Source organism: Rattus norvegicus, chromosome 13 (assembly GCF_021556685.1).
Source record: "Rattus norvegicus strain SHRSP/BbbUtx chromosome 13, alternate assembly SHRSP_T2T, whole genome shotgun sequence".
In the NCBI taxonomy this organism is placed as follows: Eukaryota; Metazoa; Chordata; class Mammalia; order Rodentia; family Muridae; genus Rattus; species Rattus norvegicus.
In genome coordinates, this window is record NC_141546.1 from 76,995,227 (window position 1) to 77,010,401 (window position 15,175).

At 40.3% G+C, this 15,175-nt stretch overlaps 1 protein-coding gene and 1 long non-coding RNA gene across 10 annotated transcripts in view; one reads left to right on the plus strand and one right to left on the minus strand.

Annotated features, from left to right (window-relative positions):
- The window catches only part of Dnm3 (dynamin 3), a 485,732-nt gene that overhangs the window by 71,300 nt on the left and 399,257 nt on the right, over window positions 1–15,175 (minus strand).
- On the plus strand, window positions 10,475–11,218 carry LOC148001728 (uncharacterized). Its single transcript, XR_015636105.1, has 2 exons — window positions 10,475–10,564; window positions 10,897–11,218. It is a non-coding gene; the product is annotated as an uncharacterized LOC148001728 (long non-coding RNA).

Genomic DNA, 15,175 nt, shown 5'->3' on the forward strand with positions numbered 1-15,175 from the left:
ACACACATACACCTTATTCTTCTAAGTTTTATTGGTAGCCTCTAAAGGACAAAATGGCCAACGCAGTAATCACTGAGTTCTTACATACAGTAGGCACTCAATAAAAGCTCATCTAACAGAATTGATGAGGTTAGACAAGAAATAAGCGATATAAAAAAGAGCAGGCAGAAATGATGCAGGAGATAAGTCTAGTTTCCAGATTCACCCATTAGAGATTGGGGGTTACCTAGGAGTACCCAGGAAGCATTTTTTTTTGATCCTCCAATTGGGCAAAAGTTCAGGAATGTATTGACTTACAATATGGCTGACCAAACTAAGCATTTGATGAATGGCTGAGGGCTTTGGTCTCTAATCACAGAATGGCAACATCTAAATCAGAAGGTACCACTCTGATGGAGTAGATAGTCTCTTAGGGCATCATACCATTGACTACTAGGCAGGTGACTGATTCTTGGATGCTGGTACCAGCAGAAATAAGTTTTCTAAAGCAATATAAGCTGACATAAATGTCCTAGCAGACTGGGAAAGAGAAGTAGAAATAGACAAGGCGGTTTGAATAAAAGCATTAAAGAGGAGCATTCTGACTGGGTCCATTTCCCAGAAGCAGCAAATTCAAAGATGCAATGCCGTCAGAGTCAAACTGGCAGCCCACATAGGCACAGACTCTGACAGGATTCCAAAGGTGACAGGGGAACAAACACTTTGAAAAGGAATAACGATATACCAACCACCACCATCTATTTCACAACCAGAGCTTCCTCTCAACTCTCCCTCAAAACGAGTTAAAATTTATTTCCTAGTTAGTAAAACAAAAGACAATAAACAGCATGGCCACCCTTGGCCTGAAAGAAAGTATGGGGATTACCAATGAGAAAAACGGGAGAAAACCTTCTTAAACAGGTTAATGCTATTCCATAAAATAATCATAAAAGTCATGGGCTGGAAGCAAGGAAACAAGGCTATCTGCACAGACTAACTTTCTGCTTATTTACACATATCAAGAACAGATGCAGTTTATTCTGCATTTAAAACCATAATGAAGTATTGGTTATACACTAAGGCTCATTTGAAAAACTCCACGAATGTTTTCAGAGTTTGGCTTAGCACAGAAGTACAAAGAGTTATGGTAATGGCTTCTGTGAGAAAACAAATATACAGAAAGGGTGAGCTGGTATGAGCTGCAGGGGCAGACCCGGTGGGCTGAGGAAGCTCTGATCCTGTGCCATGAGAAAATGTATTGGACCTCTCTAGACCATTCTTCCAGCCTGGGGACTGCCAACTGTCATCTTTAATGAGAAAACTGAATGGCTCTCCACTGTCAGTGTCCCAGCTGTGAACAGAGCCCATTCACAGGCTACCGAGCTACTAGCATGACGATCTGCTGCTGTTCACAGCTGGCAGTGACTTTGGGAGGGACAAATTCAAACACTGAATTTCCTGGTTAGTCAGACTTGGAACGGTTCTCACCATCATATCGCTTACTAGGAGCAGCAAAACAAAACATAAAGAGGTCTTGAAACCTTCTATTGAGAGAAGGCAGTTCATCAGTTTTTGTAACCTACCTTTTGGCCATGGTTAGTACTTAGAATAGCACGATCATGGTTTGCTCTTTTGCTGTTGTGATAAACACCATGACCAAAAGCAACTTGTAGAGGAAAGGGTTTATTTGGTGTATTCACAGCACAGTCCATTGTTGAGGGAAGGCGGGTTAGGAAATCAACAGAAACAGAGGCAGGAACCATGGGAGGAAATTGCTTACTGGCTTGTTCGCCATGACATGCTCAGCTTGCTTTTATGTACAACCCAGGACCACCTGTCTTATGTGGCACTACCCATAGTGGGTTGGGCATTTCCACACTGATCATTAATAATAATAATAATAATAATAATAATAATAACAACAACAACAACAACAGTCCACAGATATGCCCACAGTCTAGTCTGATGAAACTAATTCATTAGTTCAGTCTTCCTCTTTCCAGGTTACTCCACTTTGTGTCAAGTTGACAAAAAATAGCTAGCACAAGTAGTAAAAGAATTATAGTAAACTTTTTTGGTATGCATATGTATATACGTACGTGTCTGTTCATATATAAGTATGGACACATGTGTGTCATGATGTTATCTATGTAGGTCAGAGACATCTTTGGGTGTTGGTCCTCACCTTCCTCACCAACTTGTTTGGTTTTATAGATGATCCACAGGCAGGGATTTGACCTCTTGCCATCAGGGCTGGGGATGGGTCAATAGTAGGGTATTTGAACACTGTGCCAAGGGAGGACTGGGGCACAAGGCATCCTGAATGGGAGAGCCAAGTCATTACTTGGTAATAGGAAGTCCAGCTGATGGCCATCATGAGCCTGCAAGTGCATTTGAAACCAGAAGGTATTTGGAGAATGGGGATGGCAATAGGAGTCAGAGTAGCTTAATGGTCCAAAATCATGTATGAAGCTTTCAGAGAGCGTCAAAGACATGACAGCAAGCAAGCAAGTTCTCCACCCCCCAACACACACACACACACACACACACACACACACACACACACACACACACACACACACACACGGAGAGGCAGAGGATATTGAAGTAGCCAGTACTGCCTGAGAATTTACTTTGTTCCCACACTGTATTTTACACAGTTTCTACACATTTCACAAGCATAGCTCAGTTAAATCTGTGAGGCAGGGGATGCCATCTAGATTTATTTAACGCATGAAGACAGGAACTCGGCATGAGTCACACAAAGTCACTGAGCTATTCAGTGGCAGAGCTACGATTTGACCTCAGATTACCTGCTTAAACCCTGCACTCCTGTATGCTGTTCAGAAGAGTTGATCAGGTCTTAATCAATGTCCTGTTGCTGTGAGGAGAAACCATGGTCATAGTGACTGTTATAAAGGAAGACATTTGATTGGGGACTGGCTTAGTTTAGAGGTTTAGTCCATTATTGTCATGGCAGGAAGCATGGCTGCATGCAGCCAGATACGGTGCTAGAGAGTAGCTGAGAGTTCTGTCTACATTCTGACCTACAGGCAGCACGTGCAGAGAGAAGGAGACACTGGGCCTGGCTTGAGCATTTGAAACCCCAAAGCCCATCGCTTGTGACACACTTCCTCCAACAAAGCCACACCTACTCCAATAAGGCCACACCTCCTGATAGTGCCACTAGGTATGAACCTATGGGGGCCATTTTCAAACCATCACAGCATGTTTGCAGTTCAAAGAGGCAAACTGAACAACAGAGACATTTTTCACTTTGGAGAAAGACAAATGATTAAACTGTAAATATGAAATAAGAAGATTTAAGGAAATAAATTAATATAGCCTATTGTTAAGTAAGACCTAAAGCGACTAAGTAAGTTATAACTCTAAGAAAAGAGATTTGCTGACATAACCAAATCCTTACAATTAGTATTGATAGTTACAGAAATTCTACTACATGAATCATATATATGTATAGATAATATGTAATTATAAAAGCCCTATAATTACTATTCACTTTGATACTTTCAACTTCTACATAATCCTAAGGAAATCATCAGAAATGCAGATGAGATATGCACAAAGTTGTACATGTTAAATTTGAGTATGTTAATTAGATTGAAATAGAACACACATAAACATGCATGCATGTGCACACATACACCCCAAGAGGAGCACACTCAAACCTTACTCTAGATTAAATCCTGAAAGTGCCACTGATTTGATATGTGACCGATTGGTTGACTCCCCGCATGGAACCTAATGGTCTTCGTTTCTGAAGGGAGAGAATAGCATTTCCTCACACTAGGCATTCCCATCAGCAGACTATTGGAATTTTAGAAAGGATAATTCTTTACTATGTGGAGCTATCCTCTTGTGCTTATAGGATGGTCAACAGAGTCTCTGGTCTCTGTCCACTAGAGTAATACCACCAGTCCAGTTGGGACAATTCACTATGTCTCCACACACTGCCAGATATACCTACAGACAATTGCTTCCTTATAATAGCATCAGGATTTGACTTAAATGAAAGATACTTAGGGCAAAAAGAAGGAATCATTTTTTTTTGTAATGAGGAAATGAGGTTAAAAAAGGACACACACACACACTTACTTCTCTATAAAGATATTTCTTTTTACCTGGGTAAAGTCAGTAACAGAATTGAGAATAAACGTCCAAGAGCAGGGAAGTAAAGACGGAGTCTCCGCACAGTTCTAAAAAGATACTGAAGAGATGGCCTTGGCCAAGGGGAGGACCATCCTGGAGGCAAGAGTACAGAAGGGGAGGCTAAAGAGATAAAGATGTAACCCTGAAGGTTTTCCTCTGTAGGACATGTTATTACCACTGTTTTAGAAACACACACACACACACACACACACACACACACACACACACACACACCAGTTCTTTTTATTCCCATATTATAGCCTGAACTAAGAATAAAGGAAAATGGGACTTAAGTTCCATGTCCTGAAAACAACCCAACGAAAACCTAGTCATCTCCATTGCACTAGCCATGACAAATGATGGATGATGAAACACACAACTTTCCATGTACATCAGACAACTGGTGGGAGTAATTTCAAGTAAGTCAATTATGTTGAACAGGCCAGTGTCTGCTTTTTTTTGTTCTGCCTCAGCCTCCCTATTTCTCCTTTCTGTCCCTTCCCTTGACTTCTCTCCTTCATGCTACCACCCCAAACCATCATCCTTGGTCTATGCACAGACTCACGGTTCCCAACTAATTGTTTCACAAGTATCTTTATTATATACCAAGTTCTAGGTATATAATAAGTTAACAGAACTATAGAGGGTAAGACTTGTCTTCACGAGTGTGAAAGACAGTTGAGAAGACAGAGGACAGCCAAGCTAACTTATAAACATTATCAGTTGATGGAACAACATGGTGACTACCAGTGTAGAAAGTCCTGTTTTGATCTAAATCTAAGACTCACTATTCCATGATTGGACTTACAATTTTAAACACTGCCTTTTTGCTGCATGAGAGGCCTTCCTACTTGTTAGGCTGTTGTAACAGACTGTCTTTATTAAGGACCAATCCTTGGACCACAGTAACCTTTTTATATATGCATGCTGACCACTTGCAGTCTATAAATCTATAGTGGCATATGAGTGTTAAACTAGTTTCCCTTCTGTGACCCATCAGAGTCATAATCCTCTTGGTATTTTGTGTGAATTAGAAATGTGAAAGTGTTAGTGGCCTTCCTAAGCTTGGCTGCTATAGCAGACTTCAGGAATTCTGTGACATTTGAAGGAAGTAAAAACATAAAGAATTTACTGCTTCGCTTGAAAAGTTGACCTCTGGTTGAGCTGAGCAAGTCATTGTGGATAGCATTATCTTGCAGCCCCGTCTCAACTGTCCAGGCTACATTAAAGATGTTCAAATAAATGACTGGTGAAGAATACACTTTGCGTCTTAGTAAGAATCGCTATCTGTCTGGTGACCCATGAGCTGGGCTGCTGAGCCTCCTGGAAAGTAAAGAGCGATGGTGAAGGCTGGAAGATTAGAACAGGTTTTCTTGATAAAAATTCAGACATTTGCTGCTCCTTCATGTGTCTATTTTTATAGTGTGTTCTGATGCTCAAATGCAGAAAAGTTGTAATATTTTTTTCCTCTTTTCATGGAATACTAATTTTGAAGTAGGCTTTTAGTGGAAGCACATAAAAGTTATCCAAATTTACAAAAATTGCTTTTTTCCCCTCATTTAATAGAAGACACGTGTTCATAAAACATGTTGGTAAAGGCGGTTCCTTATAACGTTCGTAGACCTTGACCCTTAAATCCTCATGCAAGTATGTCCGCCCGAGTGGGAAATTTTGTAGGGTTTTTGTCATACTTTCCAAGACAAAAATAACCAAACAAAGGGTGGGTCATGGAGTAGGGAGGTGGCTCATTAGTTAAATTGCTTGCTTTGCAAGCAAGTAAAAGCTTGAGTTCAGATCCACTGCACCCATTACAGCCTGGGTAACCCAGCAACTAGGGGAGGAGGCATGCAGACAGGTAGAACCTAGACGAGTGCTAGACAGCCAGCCCAACCTACCTGAGAGTGTCAGGTTCATTGAGAGACCTTGTCTCAAAAGTAAGGTAGAGTAGATTGAGGAAGGCACCTAATATTGGCCTCTGGCCTCCACTGGCGAGCCCGCCTGCGAATGTGCACACACCACATACACCATGCACAAACATGTTAAAAAAAATCAGATTACTCTCATACGAAATAGGCACTGTAGCATGACGCTACGGTAGCATGCGGCATGGGCTGCAGTCAGAGTTCACAGTCTAAACAAATTATGGTTCTTTCATCAATTCTACAAGAACTCACCTACAGATATGCAGCCATGAACAATGGCTTCCTGATAATCCTCAGATAATGTGTATTACTATAGCGTATGGGCATGAATGGCACAGCCATCGTGAACAATGGCACTTTTAACAGGTAGAGATCTGGAATTTAAGGAAGAGTGATTGGACCAGAATGGGGAGGGGGAGACTTTGAACCCTGGAACCTGGGGATTTGAAACAATGACACTATTGATACCCGGAGCCAAGGAGGAGCTGCAACCTTTCTGACTTACAAAGGGGCCTTTCATGGCCTTTCAGTGAGGAGAATAACATATCTGTACAGGCGGGATTAAAGGTGGAAGCCTGCATAATCATTGCAAAATATCTGTAATCAGCAGGATTGCATGCTAATGGCAAGTCTGCTGTCTCAGACACTCTTCTACTGGTATCTTGACTTCGATTTCGTTTCCCACAGTCATCTTCGACTTCCTCTAGACAGTCTATTTTCTTAAGAACTTGAATTCTTGTGTTACATATTTTCCTTCCTGGATATTCGGTTTTAAAAAATATTTTTATTTCTCCTCACCAGCCTCCATTTAAATAACACCCATTTACATTTGTTTATGCCTTTTTAAAAACCTTTAAAAGTTGTGCAAAAGGCAGTTATCACAGGAAAATGAGAACGTGACACATGAGTAAACATTGAGGATAGCCGGAGCTAGATGGAGAAACCGTTTCAAAGGGTGGCGGGGGTGAACCCTAATGAAATAGCTTCTCAATTTCTGTACACAAACACATTCAACCCATCTAAAGAGTTCAAAGCAAAGGAGACTTGTGTTTTTCAGGAGCACATCTTTAGTTCTCTTATTTCTTGTGAAAAAAAAAAAACTACATTTCTGCATACATATACATTTTAATTTACTTCCCAGCATTCTATGTAACCAATTATCTTTGAGGGCCATTGGTGTTTTTTTTTAAACACTGGTGATTGTGAACAATGTGGCAAAAGAGTTTCAGACACGTTCTTTGAGAGAAATATTGGAAAAAAATCATAAAAATAATAAATGTTTAGGAGAGGCAGAGCTGGCCACGAAGGTCTAAAGCCTAATCCCAGCATTTAGCATGCATCACGAACTGGCTTCCAGGCAGACTATCCAGTCTGCCTCAGGAAGGACACCGGGACACCTGCTTCCTCACCAGCTGTCAAGACCATCTGTCTTAGGGTTAGTGTTGCTGTGTTGAAACACCATGACCAAAAACAAGTTGGAGAGGAAAGGGCCTATGTGGCTTCTCACTGTAGTTTACCATTGAAGGAAATATGAGGGGAAACTCAAAGCAGGGCAAGGACCTGGAGGAAGGGGCTGCTGCAGAGGTCATGGAGGAATGCTGACCCCTGGCTTGCTCAGCCTGCTTTCCTATAGAACCCAGGACCACCAGCCCATGGGTGGCCCTCCCAACAATGGGCTGGGCTTTCCTATGTCACTAATTAAGAGAATACATATATAGGCCCTGTCGACAGCCAAATCTTATGGAGGTATTTTCTTAACTGGGGCTCCCTTCTATTCAATGACTCCAGCTGTGTCGAGTTGATAGAAAGGTAGCTGACACACCATTCCTTCCAGTACCTTCAAACCTGAAAGCTCAGTGTTGATATCTGACCATTTAAACACACAATTCTTGGTTGGAAAAAGTTGTTTGAACCCTACATATAGTGGTTATTTTATTACTGGCCCCAAGTGAACATTCTATTGATTTGACTAAATTTTCTTTTTCCTGGAGAGTATGATTTTATTATTAAAAGTATCCTCTTTATTTTAAAATAAATTGAAAAGAAATAATTCAGGATATTTAACTCTCATGTATGCTACAAATAGTTTACTACTTGCTTTTTTACCTTTTAATTGTCTTTTTTCCTTCGTACATGTATACATATAAGAACTTATATTTTCATTATTTCTAAATGTATGATTTTTTTCCTTTATATTAACTTATTTCCTTTCCCAAAGTTGCTTCGTTCTCTCTTGTGAAGACTTACTTATGTGTATGAGTGTTTTACAACCATGTATGTCTGTGCACCATATGCATGCCTGGTACCTGCGGAGGTCAAAAGAGGGTCTCACATTCTCTGGAAAGTAGGGTTATGGAGAGTTGTGAACACCATGTGAGTATTTGGGAATCAAAGTATTACATTCTCTGAAGGAAAAGCCAGTGCTCTCTTAACCACTGAACCATCTCTTCACCCTCCTCCTTTCCTGAAGTTTTTAGTTGCTGTCCTTTATTAAAGGTAATCCTTGTACTCACTCTGGCTTTCTCTCCCTAGTGATATGGTTACATCCTGCCATAGTTCCTGCCTCTTATTTTCATCCGTGTTATACTTCAAACAGTGTTGTGATGAGTCCTCATCTCTGTTTGCATACATTTTGGTGTGTATTTCTCATGCCGGTAGATAGGTTATTTACATTTAAAATCTGCTAGACAGTTTTACTTCACCTTTTGAACATCTTAAAAACCGAAGGTTTGATACAATCCTGTGTTGATCAAGTCTTTGGCTTCATTATATCAGCAGTTCAGATTGTTACTATTCTTAGCAAAAGGCAGATTTAAAATTAAGTTTAAAAAATTTAAAAATTTAAATTTTTAAGTTAATTCAAAAAGACTTATTTTATGTGCATGTGTGGGTGCTTGTTTGCCTGTCCATATGTGCATGTGCCTCGCAGGTATGTGCCATGTGCCTTGCATGTCCTTATGTGCCATGTGCCTTGCATGTGATTGTGGAGGTCAGATCCACTGGAACTGGAGTTGTGAGCTCCTAATGGAGTTCTGGAAACTGATAACATCAAGTGCTCCTAATCATAGAGTCATCAAGCCTCAGTATATACTGTTTACACAGAATGCTATTACATACTTAATAGACTATAGTCTAGTAGAGATGTAAAGTTTGTATGTATGGGGAAACCAAAAGGTGTATGCAACTCCTCTTATTTTGATGTATGTTTTATTGCAGGGGTTTGGGAGTGAACCTATATTATTTCTAAAGAACACCTTCCGTGAGCCAGGCAGTGAAGGTGCACACCACTTATCCCAGCACTCGGGAGGCAGAGGCAGGCAGATCTCTGTGAGTTCGAGGCTGGCCTGTTTTACAGAGTGAGTTCCAAGACAGCCTGAGCTACCCAGAGAAACTGTGTTTCAAAAAATCAAAAGGAACATCTGCTACCTCTAGTGTCCAGTGGTTTATTAGATATACAGTATCTATACACCTTAGAATCTTATTCTCTGAAGAGGATATTTTTCAGGAATTTCAGTGAATGCAGGCTTTGGAGAGTATGAAGCCCTATGCCTGTACTTATTCTCCAATGCATACAGACCCAGGATAAACTATGAAGTATACACAGTGAGTCACTAGCAAACCAATGAGAGGGTAGAGCCACTATAACGAAATACCTTACTGAAAGATATGTGCAGGTGAGGTGGTCTCTCACAGCCTCTAATTGTGCCCATGTGGACACACTCATACGTTTGTGTGTGGACGCCAGAGACAACATCAGCTGCCATCCTCAGAAATGCTGCTCTCCTTTTGGATGGGATCTTTCTCTGGCTTAGAACTCATCATTTTGTGGTTTGGTCAGCAAGCTACAGGGAACCTTTCATCCTCCTTCCTAACACTGGGATTGCCAACAGACAAACTCATGCCTGGATTTTCTCTTTGGATTTTGGGGATCAAATTCAGGTCCTATGCTTGGTGGCAAACACCCTACCAACTGAACTGTCTCCCCAGACCAACCTTTTTGCACGTAAATGAAGCATTTTATAACTTTCCTTTGGCATACCTGAATTGTGGGTATTATCATTCTTATACTTGAACACACTTTGCAATAAAATGTCAGATAATCTGATAAACTGGGTGGCTAGTAAGTAACTAACAGGAAGTCAGCATACATAGTGTGGATATACTGTATGTATCCAGTGGATACATTGGATAAAGTAGTGACTTATGCACCAGGCAGAAGAGCCTGCTGCTACTCTGTTTTATCTTGCTATATAGAAGGAAATTACTTATTTCTAGAATCTTCCACTTACTATTTTTAGGTTGCTGTTGCCATAGGTAACTGAATTTGAAGATATAAGGGATTGAGTTATATGTATTTTGAATCAAAATTATTATACCAATTGTACCTCTCTTTTTTTGTCCAGAGGATGAGCAAAGACAGTGGGAAAGGTTTTGAACTCTGACTACTATAGTGGTGCTGTGTGATTACTGCATTCTGTAATAACCTCACTAAGGTAAATCAGCCAGAAATATAAATTCCTATTTTCTAAGTTCAAAAAGAATGCTCTTCACAGTGTTAGCCCCAAATTCATGGCCAATGATAAAATGCTTTCAAAATGGGTGTAAAGAACTGCCTTTTGGATGGAGGTGTATCTCAATGGCATGGTGCTTCTCTCACACATCTAGAACCTGTGTTAAATCCCTGGGTCTACTAGGGAAAAAAGATACTTTTATGCTTTGAGAAGGGTTAAAGCATCCCATTCAAAAACTACCATGAATCATACCAAAGAGAGAAAAACATGTCAAAACAGCTCTGATGTCTGAAACATGAATTTTCATTCACTAGAGAGAAGTCATTTTAACTTGAACACATCAGAGAAAATGAAAATACAACAATATGACCTACCGACCCCTCAGAAGCCCGCCTCATCACCCACTACCTTCTTTCTTAGACGAAAGGTTCCCTGAAGCTTGCTGACCAACCTGCCTGACCCAGATGGTGAGCTCCAAGCCAGCGAAAGACCCCACCCAAAAGGAGAACAGCATTTCTGAGGATGGCAGCTGATGTTGTCTAAGTTCTTCAACAATGTCCTGTCTTATATAACTCAAATATAGTCTATTTGACAAGATCAAAACATTCAGGAACATAATAAAAAAAATCTAAATCACGTCTCAAAGTATTCTAGCCCCAACTGGACTGTCCCCTCCTCCAACTGGTTATGATTAACGGTGGTGAACTCATACCCTAGGCATTGATAATTTTCTTCTAATATCATTTGGCCAAACGAAAACAAAACGTTTTGTGGTGTTGCAGTGCTTTGAGAGATGATGGGTTGTCACAGTTACATAGAACTGGAGTAACACTTAGAGACTACTGGGTTTTCATCCCTTCCCTTAAGTTAATGCTATTCTTATTGGCTTAGGCATAAAGCTAGTCAACCAGATGGATGCTCTCTGGAAATCCCAAGGGAATACATTATCAAGCTCCTTAGAAAACTAGGGAAATCATACACATTACTTAAAAAAAAATTTCAATGGAGGAAGGTGTTCTCTAAGCAGCTCAGAGTGTTCTTCCAGCCATCCTCTTGGCTCCTTCAGTCAACCAATAAATATAACACACACTGTCAAGACGACACCACTAGGTCGTGAGGATGGAGTTTCAGTGGCTACCAATGATCTCTCACTGGTGGTAGAAACAACAATAAGGAGCTAACGGCCTCTCATAAGGTAAAGTGAACCAGCTTGATTTCGACATCTATGCTCTTCAATATACATCTTGGTGCCATTCCTGGAGAATTCTATCATGACCAGTAGAAACCAGTTTTACCAAATAGGTAGGTAACCTGATGGATAACCACTTTCCCCCTTGACTGGAGCTGCTCATTCCACCAGACTTGCTGAGAGCATCCGGGGAATCACTGGACCAGGCGTTGTTAAACGTGAAGAAAAGCAGGTGCTTAGCTCTCACTCTCCTTCCTTCCTTTTCTTACACATCAAGGCTCTTTAGTGTGTGGGAAGTTACTGCCTTTCACTGTGCTAGACCTCTGTACAGATACTACACACATAGAATTCTGATTTTGAAATATATTATTCAATTTCTCCTTTTCATATGAAATGTGATCAATCCTGTGCTCCTCCTGGGGAAATATAAGGCTCCTTTAATTTAAAGAGACTGAAGTTAAATAAAACTGAAGTTATTATTTTTTCTTCCAAAGGGTAATAAATGTTTTCCTACAATGTAAAACTTTTAGAAGCATTAATATTGGGTCTAGAATTCTCTACATTTCCATTTGATTTTTGCACCAATATCATTTAAAAAATCACTCACAATTTGTTATGTTTTATTTCTTACATTTAAATTTTTTCTACCTTGAATTCTCCAAATTTAACAAAGATTAGCCAAACTCTTTGATAGAGAAATAATATTTAAAGTTTACTAAATCTATAGAACTGTCCTTTCAGAGAGAAATTAAATTATGTGGGAAATTAAATGTCTTTTCTCTAGGACTGAGCATGGAGACTCAATTTTACCAGAAGACCTCAGGTTTGCAGATGGTATTTCTGGTTGATAATTTCTATTCAGTAAACAAACAAGTTGAACAAACCCAAAACAAGCTCTTTTAACCTTTCTCATGGGCTACCTGCTGTCTGTCCACATTCCCCAAGCTGACTCAGGGCCTGGATTCTGGCCTTCCTGATGAAGACATGAACTCCTGTGGTCATGAGGAACTTGTCTAAGGGGAAAGAGACTCTACCATGAGCAACTTAGAATATCAGTGTGCCAAAGATGAATATTTTCCAAAGGGAAACTAAGTAATACTCAAAAAAATTAGGTTTTTTTCTTCCTTCAGAGTAACTGTGACTTTCTGACAAAAGGAAAATTATGCTTTCCAGGAGAAGTAGTGATGACTATCCAATGAGGAGTTAAGGGTCACTGTTCCATTCTATCACATGCCCATAATGTAAGCTGTATGTGCTTCTCTCATGGGAACTGGTGCTCTACATACGGATGCAGTATGGAGGATGAGCTCCCAAACTGTAAGCATAAATGAAAGACGGATGAGGCAAACCTGTCACCAAGAAAACAAGCGCCAGGGCTGTTCCAAACACCCTGGGTTATGTGTGGGCATGTGGGGGATTCTATGTGGGCATGTGGGGGATTCTATGTGGGTATGTGGGGGATTCCATGTGGGCATGGATGTGGGTATGTGCTACACTTACTGTGTGTAGGGAGGAGAGTTCATTGTACTCCTAAAGAGAGTTCATTAAACAGTTTGCTTTCCTTAGGATCTGGTTAACATCCCCAGTACTAAAATGTCATGCGCTCAGTAAACAGTCAGCCTTCTCCCATCTGAAATGAGCCACACTTCACAGCTGGCTCTCCTATATGGCAGGTATGTTGCCTCAGGGACAACTCAGAGCAGTCGTTCCAACATGAGAAGGGGAAAAGACAGATTCACATTCTCCTTCTAAAGAATCCAGATCTATACTCTGGAGACAGCACAGCTTGGGTTGCAGTGTTTTCCATTTACTCTGAAATTCTAAGCTCCAGGAAAATAGCATACAGATGTGCCGCTTGTGATTCGAGAGACTCCCGTGCCAGAGTCTATGGTCAGGAGGATGACTGCATTTTAAAAGTATTGGTGTATTTTTCATAAACTATCACTTATGCACAGTATAAATAATTAAAAAATAAGGCATGGGGTAATAAAGACCAACCCCACTGAAACATCCATCCTTCGATTACAAATAAAAGCAGTGAGCACCTGTGTTTTTGAGAGACTTACTTTCAACCAGCTTCCCCCACACTATTTACCAGATATTCATGCTGTATGCGGTTGACTGTGGAGGCCCTGGGCAGGGGCTTCAGCCCTATTCTAGAAGGTTTAGTGAACAATGGTTTACAATTTTTGAGGTGTGTGTGTGTGTGTGTGTGTGTGTGTGTGTTGGACTATATGTGTACATGTGTGTGGATATGTGTGTATGTATGTATGTGTGCAGGGAGCATATGTACATGTACATGTATACATGAGGAAGTCAAAGGACAACTTCAAACATAATTCCTCAGGTGCCATTCATTTTAGTTTTTGAGACAGAGCCTCTCATTAGCCTGTTTTCAACAGGTAAACTAGGTTCCTGGCCAAAGAGCCCCAGGGATCTACCTGTCTCTATGTCCCTAGTGCTGGGATTACAAATAACACCATGTCCAACTTTTTACACAGGTTCTGGGAATTGAACTCAGGTCTTTGTGCCTGCAAGACAAGCATTTTACAGTCTGAGCTACCCCACCCCAGCCCAATTTTTTTTTTTATATTTTCTCATTCTCTTCATTTAAATGAGTTAAAGAAACAGCAAACTATATCCACTGTAGCATCCATAGTCCAAAAAGGCTTCTTGAAATGAGACATGACAAATGGGTGACTCTTGCCATGGTGTGTGTGTGTGTGTGTGTGTGTGTGTGTGTGTATGTATATATGTATATATGTATTTGTATGTATATATGTATATGTATATGTATGTATGTGTATGTATATATGTGTGTATGTGTGTATGTATATGTGTATGTGTGTGTGTGTGTGTGTGTGTGTGTGTGTTCGTGTGTGTGATTTTATAAACACTTAAGCCTGCATGAACTGCTTGAGAAAGAGATAAGCATGGATGCTCCTTTAGTGAGCAGAGTTAGCACTCTCCAAATGTCAGCAGCTGGCTCCCTAGTAGTGTACCCACAGTTAATGCACAGTTAACCCACAGCTAACTGGTCAGATGGATGGTTGGTTGTTTTATTATCAAGTAACATGTACAACATGTGAAGTCCTGGTCAGAGATCTACTGAGATACAAATGAGCAGAAGAAAATACTTATAATTCAAGAACTGAAATAGTAGAAGAATTAAAACAAGAGTTTCACACTTTGTCATTGTCCCTAAGAGTCGTGGTATTAGTTAGAAATACTATCTTTCACTTTGTGGGAGAAGCCTTTAATTTCTTTTAAAGTTACCTGCTATTTCCTTTTAAAAGTGCACTACGAATCATGTGACTTCACCTCTTTCCTTCTTTGCAGATGCTGATTTTGTACATTTCTGGCAATATTTTAACTTTATTAAACAGCATTGCCTGGGTTGTGAG